At 35.4% G+C, this 12,884-nt stretch overlaps 1 long non-coding RNA gene across 3 annotated transcripts in view; it reads right to left on the bottom strand.

The window, feature by feature from the left end:
* Positions 1–12,884, bottom strand: part of LOC105498408 (uncharacterized) — an 869,015-nt gene that overhangs the window by 422,891 nt on the left and 433,240 nt on the right. The window lies entirely within an intron of this gene.

Below are 12,884 nucleotides of genomic sequence, written 5' to 3' on the forward strand. Positions count from 1 at the left end.
TGCTAGAAAAAGCTTGATATCATAGATAAACATAAGATACAGATAAGAACTTCTACTTTTTCAAGACAGTGGTTCTGCTTTCAACCGACTGCATTCTTCACAGCACAGCCAATTAAGTGAAGAAGCTCTGTAGTTGTTTGTGCTTTCTCTACCCTATAACATTATTTGATGGTTAGTGTTTATGCTCTCAGATCTAACTCTGCTGACCTGATTTCAAATACAATAGAGAAAATTAATCTTAGGATTTTTCTTTTGTGTTTGCCTATCTTCCTGTACTTATTTCTCATTTGCTTTCATTTCAATGAAAGTACCACCATGTAAAGAAAAATGTGTAAAATCACACTTCACTAATTTCTTCTAAGAAAAAATAAAAATACTAAAAGTGCCCTGGGTATCCATGAAGTCGTGTGTCTGAAGGCTCAAGATGCAATGCTAGCAGTGACAGTGAGATTTATCCAGGGCTATGGCTTGCTTTGAAGATCAAGTACCCAGCTGATACACTCAGCATCATTTTAGATGTGACTGGGGGTCCTCTACGGTTTTAAATTTTGTTAAAAATTCTAGCCAAGGGTGATAAACTGATTCCAATTTAGCTTCTTCTTTAAACAGAATCTAAGCCCAGAAATGAAGCCAGCCACACCTTTGAAGTGTTGTTGAACATGGCAACTGAGTAGGGGGCGGGAAGAAGCAGAGAAAGAGAGGTGAGAATCGAACTGAGTTTAAAAAGAACCACAGGCTTTGGGTTGCATTTGCTCAACCTCTGGGTTGTTCAGGTAAGGAAAAAATATCATTAAAAATAGTGGGGGACCAACCAAACAGTTTAAACAACATGTATCCTGGGATTTTTTATTTTCAGGCTAGACACTTTAGATTTCATTTAAGTTCTCCATTAAAAATAGAAAGATCCGAAAAGTATTTCCACCTGTGACATATAAGGCATTGGATTTTTTTTAAAAACAGATTTTATTGTCATCTACTCAGTTTACTTCTAGTTAATCTTTTGAAGTAACTTCCCAGCAGCTAGAGCTATCTAAAATTTTAAGTGGTTTTATGGTATTGTCCAAAAGCTTCTAATACATTCTCCAGAAACCCTTTTCCATCAGTGTAATATTTCTAATGCTGGACATTATTTCAGGGGGTTGAGACTTGGCATGTTCATGATTACTTTTAAAATGTAGAGTCATATGTCTCTTAACAACAGATAAGCATTCTGAAAAATGTGTTATTAGGTAAATTTATCATTGTGGAGACATCATAAGCTATATGTTTGGGACATTATATAAGGACACTAAGGCTATATGGTATAGCCTATTTGTTCCCAGGCTGCAAACCTGTACAGCATGTTATTATACTGAACACTGCAGGCAATTGTAATGCAATGGTAAGTATGTATGTATCTAAACATATCTAAATATGGAACAGGTATGGTAAAAAAAAAAAATGGAGTATTGTAATTTTATGATACCATCATCAAACATATGGTCACTCACTGACTGAAACATAGTTATGTGGCACATGACTGTATGTATCTCTGAGAGGCATAATGGTAATCCTTCAACATATCAGAGATTGGAAAGCAATGACTTGACAAAAGCTTCCGAAGGAACAGGAGAGGAGGCTGATAAGTTCTGATCTATGAGGTGAGGGAAAGAAGACTGATAAGCTAGAGGGTGCTATAGTGCCACAGGAGTTTTACCACAGGTTGAACAGGAGAAATCAGGAACAGCTCAGATGTGTCTACATGTATGAATTCCTTTGAATGTATGGTGATAAATACTAATAGGGATAAAATGGTAAAATGAAATAGCAGTCCAAACAAATTATATCTGACTCATTCTGTAAAACCCTTTGTTTTGTAAGTTTGGGGATAGGAGGTATATCAAGCAACCCCTTAGGCTCTCAGTCTTCCCAATCTATAAAACTGGAGTGTTGGACTATTTTACTAGATAATGTTTTAATCTACCAAGTTGTGTGTGTGTGTGTGTGTGTGTGTATATATATATATATATATATACTAGGTAGGCATGAACTAATTAGCTGAAAGTTCTCCAAAGTGGGACCAGGCTTCCACTGAAGTAAGAGACTCTTTCTATTACTGAGTCTCTATAGTAATCGTCTCTATTACTATCTATAGATAGTATATACTATCTATAAAATATTAAATATATATAGCTATACATATAGTTGATATACATTGATTATTTTCTATTTATCTATCTATTCCTATTTACCATTTTACATCTGTTTAGTAAGCTTTAAACAAAAGACTATTGAATCAGGAATCTGGAGTACTTTTTTTCCACTCTCAACTCTAATGATAACTTGCTGAGTGACAATATGGAAATCATTTACCAGCTATTTCCCTTAGTTTTCTCTAAAAACTAGCAAAAGAAAGAATTAGACTCAAGGACCCTAAAACTCTCTTTTAGCTCTAATCGATCATGGGCCTATGCTTTATGTGAACAGTTAAATTGTCCACATATCAACTGCAAGAGAAGCAGTGGTATTTCCCTATGTCCTACAGATTTAAAAGTGATCCAATGTGGCGTCTTGGCAGTTAGGTCCCTAGATTTATCTGACACTCTAACTGTGCCTCTTTAGTCCTTCCCATCGACCTACAGAAATCATTTTACTTCCTTTTCTTAGGGCCAACTCCAAATCCATTTCTATCTACTGTAAAGGACTTTCTATCCTGTCTCTCATTCCAAGTACCTACATACAATGCTCATAGACTTATTTTTCTTTTGTAGTCATGTCCTTGAAACATAATTTTTACTATGCATTTCTATATGTAATTAAAATTATCTTTCTGCCCTCTTTTGTTACTGAGGGAGAAATTAATAACAATTTTATTCTTCACTATCAAACTAGCCAGGAAAAAACATTTTCTCCAAAATTAGTGACAACATTTTCAGCTAATACAGTTAGTGGGTATAGTACATAGAAAACACTGGGCTACTCCATTGACTTTTATCTCAAGTGGATAATTTCTCTGCCCAGGAAATTTCAGAGAGGTGACTCCCACCCCAGTGTATCTCATGTCTTATACTGCAAAGACTCCCACTAGGGAGCAAATGTTTATAAAAGAATACCATTTTTGTTACATAAAAAAATTACTTATTATTGTATTTTATCTTTCTGTACTCTAAATTAAAAACATTTCTGTCAAGAGGAGTATATTTGTTTTCTATGTTGTATTAAAAAAAAAAAAAAAGCCACAATCTCAGTGGCTTACAACTTCAGTTTCTGTGGTTCAGAAGTCCAGGTGCAGCTTACCTCAGTTCTCTGCTCCAGGGTCTTGTAAAGTTGCAAACTAGGTATTTCCTAGGGTTGCAGTCTCATTGGGGTTTAACTGTGAAGAGATCTGTTTCCAACCTCACTTTAGTTGTTGGAGAATTTATCTCCTTGTGGTTGTAGGACTGAGGGTCCTTTTTTAAGATTTTTTTTTTTTTTTTTCCTGGCTGTTGCCAGACTGCTCTAAGCTCCTAGAGGCCATCTGCAGTTCCTTGTCACATGGCTCTTCCACACATCCACCCACAACATGACAGGTTACTTCTCCAAACTCAGTAATAGAAAGAGTCTCTTACTTCAGTGGAAGCCTGGTCCCACTTTGGAGAACTTTCAGCTAATTAGTTCACGCCTACCTAAGATAATTTCCCTTTTGTTTAATTCAAAAGCACGTACTTTAGGGCCTTAACTATAACTGCAAAATCCCTTAACCTTTGTCATATTCTATTCTATTCCCAGTTAAGGGGAGGGAAGTAGATAAAGATGTGAACACCAGGAAGTGGAAATTAGGGTTCATTAAGGAACACAGGGTTTATTTGCCATGAGAACTATTTTCATTTCATTTGTATGTTAGAATAGTGCCCATTATTGATCCATTAACAGAAGTTCTGTTTGTCTTATAGGGGAAAATAATTGTAAATGTCTTATCTTGTAAAAGATTAGAGCTTGTGTGTGAAACTTAATAGAGCAATGGCAAAGTGATCTTTGATTTCTCTCCCATTGCATAAGACTTTTGAAATAACTGAAGTACATAATTGAATTAACTGATGTCCATTTTAAATAGCGTAGCTCTTTTTGTCCATATTATGAAAGTTTCATTCTGCATAACATTTTCTTTCAAGGTGTTTTTTTAAGTGTTTCATGTAATTCCCATTGGTAGTTTGAGAAGTTCTCCATGACTTACAGGTTTAAGTGTGCATGTGTATCCTTATATACATATACGTGTGTGTGTGTGTGTGCAATCAGTGCATACCTATGTATACTGTTCTGAGTGAATGATGAGATACCTTCCTATGTGTTCTGGGAACAGAGTTAAGCACTTTGTGTATTAGCACATCAGAGCTATACAATAATCATTTCACCTAAGTAATGCTATAACTAATTTTTAAGACAGAAGAACTCATGCTTAGATGAGTTATGCAACTTATGATCATACTGAACCAAGATGTGTGTAGAATCTGGATTCAAGTTCAGAACTACCTGATGCTAGCTAGCACTTTCATTCTTTACGATTAGACTATAGTAACTCAGAAGCATATATCATTCTCTCCATTTTATGAAGAAGGAAATCGATCTACTTGTCCAAGTTTAAAATGTCTTTCCCACTCACTTGTGGAGTAGTTTGAGGCAAGAACTCTGTCTTGGCACCTTTATATTCTTGTCCTAGCATATAACAGTCAATGTAGTATAGCCTGAAGTTGACCTAGGTCAAGACTTCAATCCAGCTCACCTGCTTTCAAGATCTTTCTATTTTCCCCTCCCAATCAATGTCTTTCCAAACCTAGCCCTTACTGTAGTAAAATGTTCTCTTGAATAACCTGTAATTCGTCCAGTGGATCAGGATTCAAATCTTTTTAATAGACTGGCTCTGCAAGCATGTTAAAGGGATTAATGGGTTTTGTGCAGAGAGTTTTCTGGGTGAATAAACTATTTTGTGAATAATTTAGGAAGCACATTAATTGCTTGGGCCTGTGTGAATAGTACTTCAGCTGAGCAAATGGTGCACCTGTGGCCTCCAATGTAATTAACTTCCCAAATATGGCTGACTCATCTCTCTGGCAAGATCATTGATAAAATGATCTGAATCATTATGAAGGACAATTGATAAAATGCAAACAGATCAAAATGTAAGAAAACATTCTGAACTAAAGGAAGTGACCTTCCATGAAGTTCAAGTTCTCTAAGAAAATTCAGTGATTAATCTAAGATTGTTTCACACGTGATTAAGAACAAGGCACAGAACTGTCACCTAGGGCATATGATGCGATTACCTTGAAAAAGAGATAAAGAATCACCATTTTGTTACTAAGTTTTTTTTAAAATTATTATTTTTAGTATTTTCTGTTAGCTGGCATAGCTATTCATACTCAAAGAGAGAATTAAGGGATTCAATTTACTAATAATCAAAAGCAACATTCTAACATCAGATTTACAACGATAAACATTTTCCTACTAGTTTCATATTCTAGTAGCCAGAACTAGCTAGGCTTTTTTTTTTTCTTCAAACTTTCAACAAATTAAAAACATCCTTTTACTGGTAAAGGTCCTGAAAGCAGTGCATACTTGTCTTGATAGAATTACGGCACATATCCCAACTGCTGCTCACACCTTCCCCCAGAAACTTGAATGCTGGCATTCTCTCCAATTTGCACTAAAATTAAAACTGCTTAGAGCTATCTTGTACATCTCCACTGAAATTTATTTTTATTTTCATTGTGAAATCTTACCTAAATTCACCATTTTTTATATATACATGAAGCCCTGAAGCATAGAAGCTTCCTTCAAATTCTTATTTAGCTACAAATGTGACTAATTTTACCCTTTCCTATTTTTATTGACTACTTAAATAGAATAGTGCAGTATCATTGCTAGTGAATCAACACTCTGTGAGAATGAGATGAGTCAGCATAATCATGTGCTACACCACTTTATTGATTAGTAAGCCAAGGTAAAGAGAAGCAGTGACTTTCCCAATGTCAAACACATCAGCCAAAGGATACCTTGAAAACCCTGAGTCCATAAATTGCCATCCAGTTGCTTAATGTGCTGAGTCAAACTGCTTCTCTTTTAAAATCTGAAATTAGTTTTCCACATATTTCTATATGTAACAGTAGCAGAGTTAGAACCTGCTGTATTCTCATGGGATAGATTTTTAACATGATGATGATGAAGATGCCAGACATACTGGTGAAATCTCAGAAGAAACACTTTATATCAACTATAAAAACTTACACTCTACAATGTTTTTCTAATTTTAGAAGGCATGAGTTTCCACATTAGGGGCTACTAAATGGTGTGAGAGAAGGAAGAGGAAGGAATAAAAGGAGATGAGAGTAAGGGATGAGAGGTTACTATCCTCTCCTTATACCTTTTTAATGAGAGGTGCTCTTAAAGTAAGTAAGGAAGTTTCCCATGGGAACTCTTTTGATAAAGAGCTCCTATGCCAAAAAAATGTTTGCAAACTACAAATGCACACTGAGCTACAATATCTTTTACCTTTTATGCTGACGTCTTGAAACTTGTATATCATTTTTATAGATCTAGAGACTATGGGGATCAAGGGAGAATTCAATCTGCAGATTATAATAAAAAAGATTTTGTAACAGAGAGTTTCTTATGAAAACACACAATGCTGCTTTTAAATTTGTACTAACAGATACATTGATGACCTACACAAATTTTAAATTTGAGCAGCCAATGGAAAAGAATCCCCTAAAGCTCTCTACACATTAGTATCCATCCAACTGTGTTTCAGGAAATCAATGTTATTTATTTTCTTATTTTTTTTTTGAAATCAATGTGATTAAAAGAAAACAGTAGTTATAACCCTAAATTAAAGTCACCATGCTAAAATCTGAGCCTTAGAGAGAAGATTGTAGGTATCCATTCAGTCAATTCATCAATATCAAAGGAACACCTACTGAGCACTTAATGTGAAATAAGGTGCCATTCTATATTCCAGGGAATGGACATGAGCAACTATAGAACTCCTAACTTCATAGAATTTAGATTGTGTGGGGACAGCAGGCAGAAAATTGGGAAGTAGGTAAGGCAGACACTAAACAAGCTTTCTTTATAATAACTAGGATGGTCAATATTAGCTTCATAATCAAGGAGCATATATCAAGCAGCCTTCAACAACCTGATAACAACACAAGTCTTATGAAGACCCACATTGTTAGCAACAAAGGGTAGCACCTCAAAGTTGATGAGACTTGTCGCGCTGGAAAGCTCTTCATCCACAGTAACCCGAGCTTCACTTGCAATTACATTCTCTATACTTTTTATTCGCTTTGCCTAAGCCACTAGTGTAGTTCCTTATATACAGTATATGGTCAATGAACTTTTGTTAAATACGTGAATAAATTAATGTGAAATAATGACAAAGCTTATGTCCAGTCTTTCCTAATAAGCTAATACTTTTCCCACGGTTAATTAATTAGAATAATATGTCGTCTTTTTCGTATATGCTATCAGGAAGCTCACACTGGCATTTTGGTTCAACAGCTGCAATTTGCCTAATAAGACTTTCAGGCTTTTTGTTTTTCTCACTCCATTTACTTCTTGACATTTTTTTCTGTCTTATATTGTTTGATTTTGGCCTTAGTCTTTCTTCACGTTTTAAGTAAGCAGAATTAAATAACTGTTGAAAAGAGACAAGTTCAAATCAATATTATTATTTAGGAATCACAGAGAGTAGAAAACAAAAAATGGTACATAGTGTTTTATCCCCAAGCATGTCTTTTTTTTTTTTTTTCCTTGTCAGAAAATAAGTTAGGAGTTTTAGGTTTGCCACCAGGGGAGGGAGAAAATATATAAATTATATACTTATACAAAAGCTTTGTTTTCCTAATTATAAGAACAAAAGAAAACATCATTACTGTGGAAATATAAGAAAAAGAAAGGAAATTAATATGTACTATTGCTAATGCTTTCGGTGTATTTCTTTCTGTTATATGGAAGAAGAAAGAGATATATGTATTGAATTATATTGTTAATAACAGTTTGCAACCAGATAACTTTGCACCGAAGTCTTTAAAACTTCGTAAAACACTGCTCTTAGTGGCTGCACCTCATCCTAGTTTATTGAATACTCTCCTTATTATTGTCCATTTATGCTGTCTGAATCATCAAAACATGATTAAGCCTGTGTATAATGATATACCTGAATTTTGCCTAAATCTTGTTTTCTTTCCTTTGGACTTCTTTTGGAATTATACGGCCAAAGCATATGGCGTTTTATGAAGAAAATTTTCCAGATGAAATATCTTTTCACATATCTCTCATTGTCTTATCACTCTCCTATCCTCAGAATGGATTTCCATTTGTCAAGGTCTAACATCTACTGCCCTGAGACATTATTGAAATAATGAAGAGAAACATGGTGATGCCCTTATTGTTTTTTGGAATACTATGCTTTACCAAGTTACTGGATTGTGCCAGCATTTGTTCTTACAACAGCGTATTGATAAATTATATTTAGCATAAGATCAACATTTCCCAACAAATGCAGAGCCCTTTTTCATATGCATTGCCCTGTGTTTTATTGAGTGCCTTCCTTAATTAGAGAGCTGGAGAATTTAAGGTTCATTCAAGAATGAGTGCTTTTTAAATGTTCAGTTTTGTATGGTAGCAGCAGTTTTGTGCTTATTTCACACCCTACTTCAGAATGTCCCAGAGTGTTGTCAGCTCATTCAATCACTTATTCTTCTTTTGGTCATTTAACAAATACGTATTTACCTCCTACATGTACCAGTATCTTTTATATGTACTTGGCTACAGTTGTGAAAAATAAATAAACAAACAGTCAATTATGTGAAAGAGTTTGTAAGTTTTGTATAAAATGTACTCAAAGAGCAATTTTAAAATAATTATAGAAAATAACAATGCCCTTTGGAGAATATTTTAAAAACAGAATAATAGGAACAATAATAAAATTAGTGTGATTAAATATTACATCTCCTTGTCACTAACAAAGCCAGAAACAGGTCTAATTTGAAACAGAAAGATTATGAAGAGTCTATAAGGACTAGTGTATTAGTCCATTCTCATGCTGTTAATAAAGACATACCCGAGACTGGGTAATTTATAAAGGAAAAGAGGTTTAATGGTGTATTAGTCCATTTTTCACGCTGCTGATAAAGACATACCTGAGACTGGGCAATTTATGAAAGAAAGAGGTTTAATGGACTTACAGTTCTACACGGCTGGGGAGGCCTCACAAGCATGGCGGAAGGCAAGGAGATACAAGTCATCTCTTACCTAGATGGCAGCAGGCAGAGAAAGAGCTTATGCAGGGAAACTCCTGTTTTCAAAACCATCAGGTCTCATGAGACACATTCACTATCATGAAAATAGCACAAGAAAGACCCACCCCCATAATTCAATCACTTCCCACTGAATTTCTCCCACGACCCAGGACACATGGGAATTGTGAAAGTTATAATTCAAGATGAGATTTGAGTGGGGACACAGCCAAACCATATCATTCCGCCCCTGGCCCCTCCCAAATATCATGTCCTCACATATCAAAATCAATCATGGTTTCGCAACAGTCTCCCAAAGTCTTAATTCATTTTAGCACTAACTCAAAAGTCCATAGTCCAACATCTTATCTGAGACAAGGCTAGTCCCTTCCACCTATGCGCATGTAAAATCAAAAGCAAGTTAGTTGCTTCCTAGACACAATGGGGGTACAGGCATTGGGTATATACAGCCATTCCAAATGGTAGAAATTGGCCAGAACAAAGGGGCTAAAGGCCTCATGCAAGTCCAAAATACAGCAGGGCAGTCAAATCTTTTTTTTTTTTTTTTTTTTTTTTTTTTTGAGACGGAGTCTCTCTCTGTCGCCCAGGCTGGAGTGCAGTGGCCGGATCTCAGCTCACTGCAAGCTCTGCCTCCCGGGTTCACGCCATTCTCCTGCCTCAGCCTCCCGAGTAGCTGGGACTACAGGCGCCCGCCACCTCGCCCGGCTAGTTTTTTTTTTGTATTTTTTAGTAGAGACGGGGTTTCACCGTGTTAGCCAGGATAGTCTCGATCTCCTGACCTCCTGATCCACCCGTCTCGGCCTCCCAAAGTGCTGGGATTACAGGCTTGAGCCACCGCGCCCGGCCAGAACACAGTTTTTCATACAAGGGATTGTACGGTCAGTAAAAATGACAGTGATTTTAATAATAGCAGCTAACATTTAGCCAAATACATCTTGTAAAAGTACAAATCAGAAGAAATTTTTAGAAGTCTAAATGTATACCCTGTTGTGTAAAAACAGGAGTTAGTTCATGAAAGGTGGTGGTATGGGAAGTCAGTAAAGCCCTGGAAGTTCTTTACAAATTTTGTGTCTAAATGTTTATGTGTATTTTCTGAGTAAAGGGCCTTTTGCTTTGGATCAAATGGATAAAAACCTCAAATAAAAAGATGTCAGGATCAGCATTGCTTATATAAATTATGGAGCCTCACCATAATTCCTAGCAGATGAAATGGTCATCAATAAAAATAGTCAAAAGATCAATAGATGTCAGAAGTGATTGGAGCTAAATTTCTGCCTCTTTTTGTAAGGTGAGTTTGCACTTTTGACTTACTTGTGAAAGTTATTACAACTTTGAATGCTCAGTTGCTAAGCAGAAACCCTAAATCAATATTTACTATGTCCTAGGAATCACTTCTTTCTCTCTCTCTCAAATATTCTAGTTGATTTTGATAAATAAATAGGTTTAAGAACTACTCTTTTAGAGTCCTATTTCTCAATTGTATAGAGTAGGTAAAAGAAAAAGCAACAGAATTACTAAAATACCAAGAGAACTTTTTAAAATTATACCCATTGATCCCCTTCCTCTACCAACAGATGAAAAAGGCACTCTAAGAAGATCAGTTAAGGGCCAATAATAAAATTTTAAATCAGAGTATATAGGGACGTAAGGCTATGAGAATGGGAAAGAAAGGATGTGTATTCAAGATTTTATTTACAGTGTTATTAATCTTAGAAATTAAAATTTCAATATCTGTAACATCCCACTATATAACCCTAGTGCCAGAGATAATGCATTCAAATTAGATAGAATATTTGAAAATAAACACTGACTTCAAAAGCTCTTATGTCTGTGAATTTAAAGGGACATTTTTGAAAGGCATTTAAAAAATCAGTGATATCCTGAACTTTTCCATTTTGAAAGGCCCACTTAGATAGATTTAACATGATAATGTTTACTCTTATACATTAACTAAACAAATCTATTTTGTACATTCATGAGGTATTTCACTATTTCTGAACATTTTATATACTTTTAAACAATTATTCTTTTTATGCATTCAGATACTCCCATAAAGACATCAAGAAGTTTTCCTACTAACGATTATCAATATTTCTACTCAGAGATAATAAGTGTAGTATAATTAACTGGAGTGTATTTAAAGTCTAACATCGTGCACTTAGAATAATATTGAAAATTCTCCTCCCTTGACTTTAATAACATTTTTATTCATCCCTCTGATCTTATTTCAAATTGAACCTTTTTCTGTTACAACAGTATTAATTCTACCAGTCACTAGAAGTCTACTCATGGTCTGGAAAGTGTAAAAAACTCTCTTTGTAAAAGATACTTCAGGATTTCATTCCATATGTCATGGACATCTATGTGATATTTCAAATCAAGCGGTTCTCAACCACCCATAAAAATCTGATTCATACAGACATATCATCATAAACAAGTATATGTAAGCCTGGCGCTTGCTTTCTTGTTTTATCACACTGAAAACTACTTAAAATGGATGATTAGAGGAATTGCATACATTCTCCTTAGACGAATGATTCAATTGCCATCAAAAGTAGAGGGCTAGCCAGATGAAAATACATTTTAATAGGAGAAAAATTCTAATAGTTCATTAGATGAATATTAAGTGCATAAAAATATGTCACTATGATATAAATTCTGAACTCCCACCAAAATTTTTCACTCTTCTATAGTCAGTCATGCTCACTGTCTTTGGACCCAATATGTCCTTATTAGGGATGGAAATAAGGGGTGGAGTGATGGAGTGGGAGGGGGTGAATTGTATGATCTAAGGTGTTATCCTCTCCTCTGATTCCTAAACCTCATGCATATTTAGAAGCCGCAGAGACCTAGTTGTGGCCCCTGAGTTGTTCTAGTCGCCCTAGGAAAGTGGTTGGCTTCACACATACGACAAGTTGCTTGAAGGCTGAATTCCCTAGATGATAAAGCCAAAATCATAGAGTGGGGATAGACCAAACCAAAAACACTTGGTTCTCTCTAGTTAAATATTTCATGCCTAATCTGTTGTAGCTTATTCTATGGAAATGAAAAAAATATTTATTTCTAGGTTGAGCTTCTTTTATTTCTGGAGAAAGCATTTCAGGTACTTGTTCCTTGACTTGTGGTATTTGAAATATGAATTCTGAATTCATGGCTTATCAATACAAACACATTGACTTTCACAGAGGTTGACTGGTGTATTCTAGTACAGGAGTAGAAACATTTACTTACATTGTGTTCACAGCTGATAAACTGCAGTTGCTAACAGTTTGTTAATTAAATCTTAGTTAAGCTTTGTCCTTCCTGCTTGAAAACAGGAACTCTTAATATTTGAGGCTGCAATTTGCATGCATCAGTCAACACAAATGCTGAACAAAGTGCTTGTTTAGGTAATAAGATAAGGAGGTGCCCTCTCCACATTTCAGCTCTGACCGCCTGAGAAGCAACATTTCCCAAGATTCCCAGCTGCTGCTTGTTCAGGCAGCTCTGTGGTTTGCGCTGCATATTAATTTCTGTCCGACACGGGAATTCAATTTGTACTGTACATTTCATTTCTTCACAGATTTAGATTTATTTCATGTTCTCTGCTTTTAATTAACTCTCTGGCAC

The sequence above is a fragment of the Macaca nemestrina genome, chromosome 14 (genome assembly GCF_043159975.1).
Source record: "Macaca nemestrina isolate mMacNem1 chromosome 14, mMacNem.hap1, whole genome shotgun sequence".
In the NCBI taxonomy this organism is placed as follows: Eukaryota; Metazoa; Chordata; class Mammalia; order Primates; family Cercopithecidae; genus Macaca; species Macaca nemestrina.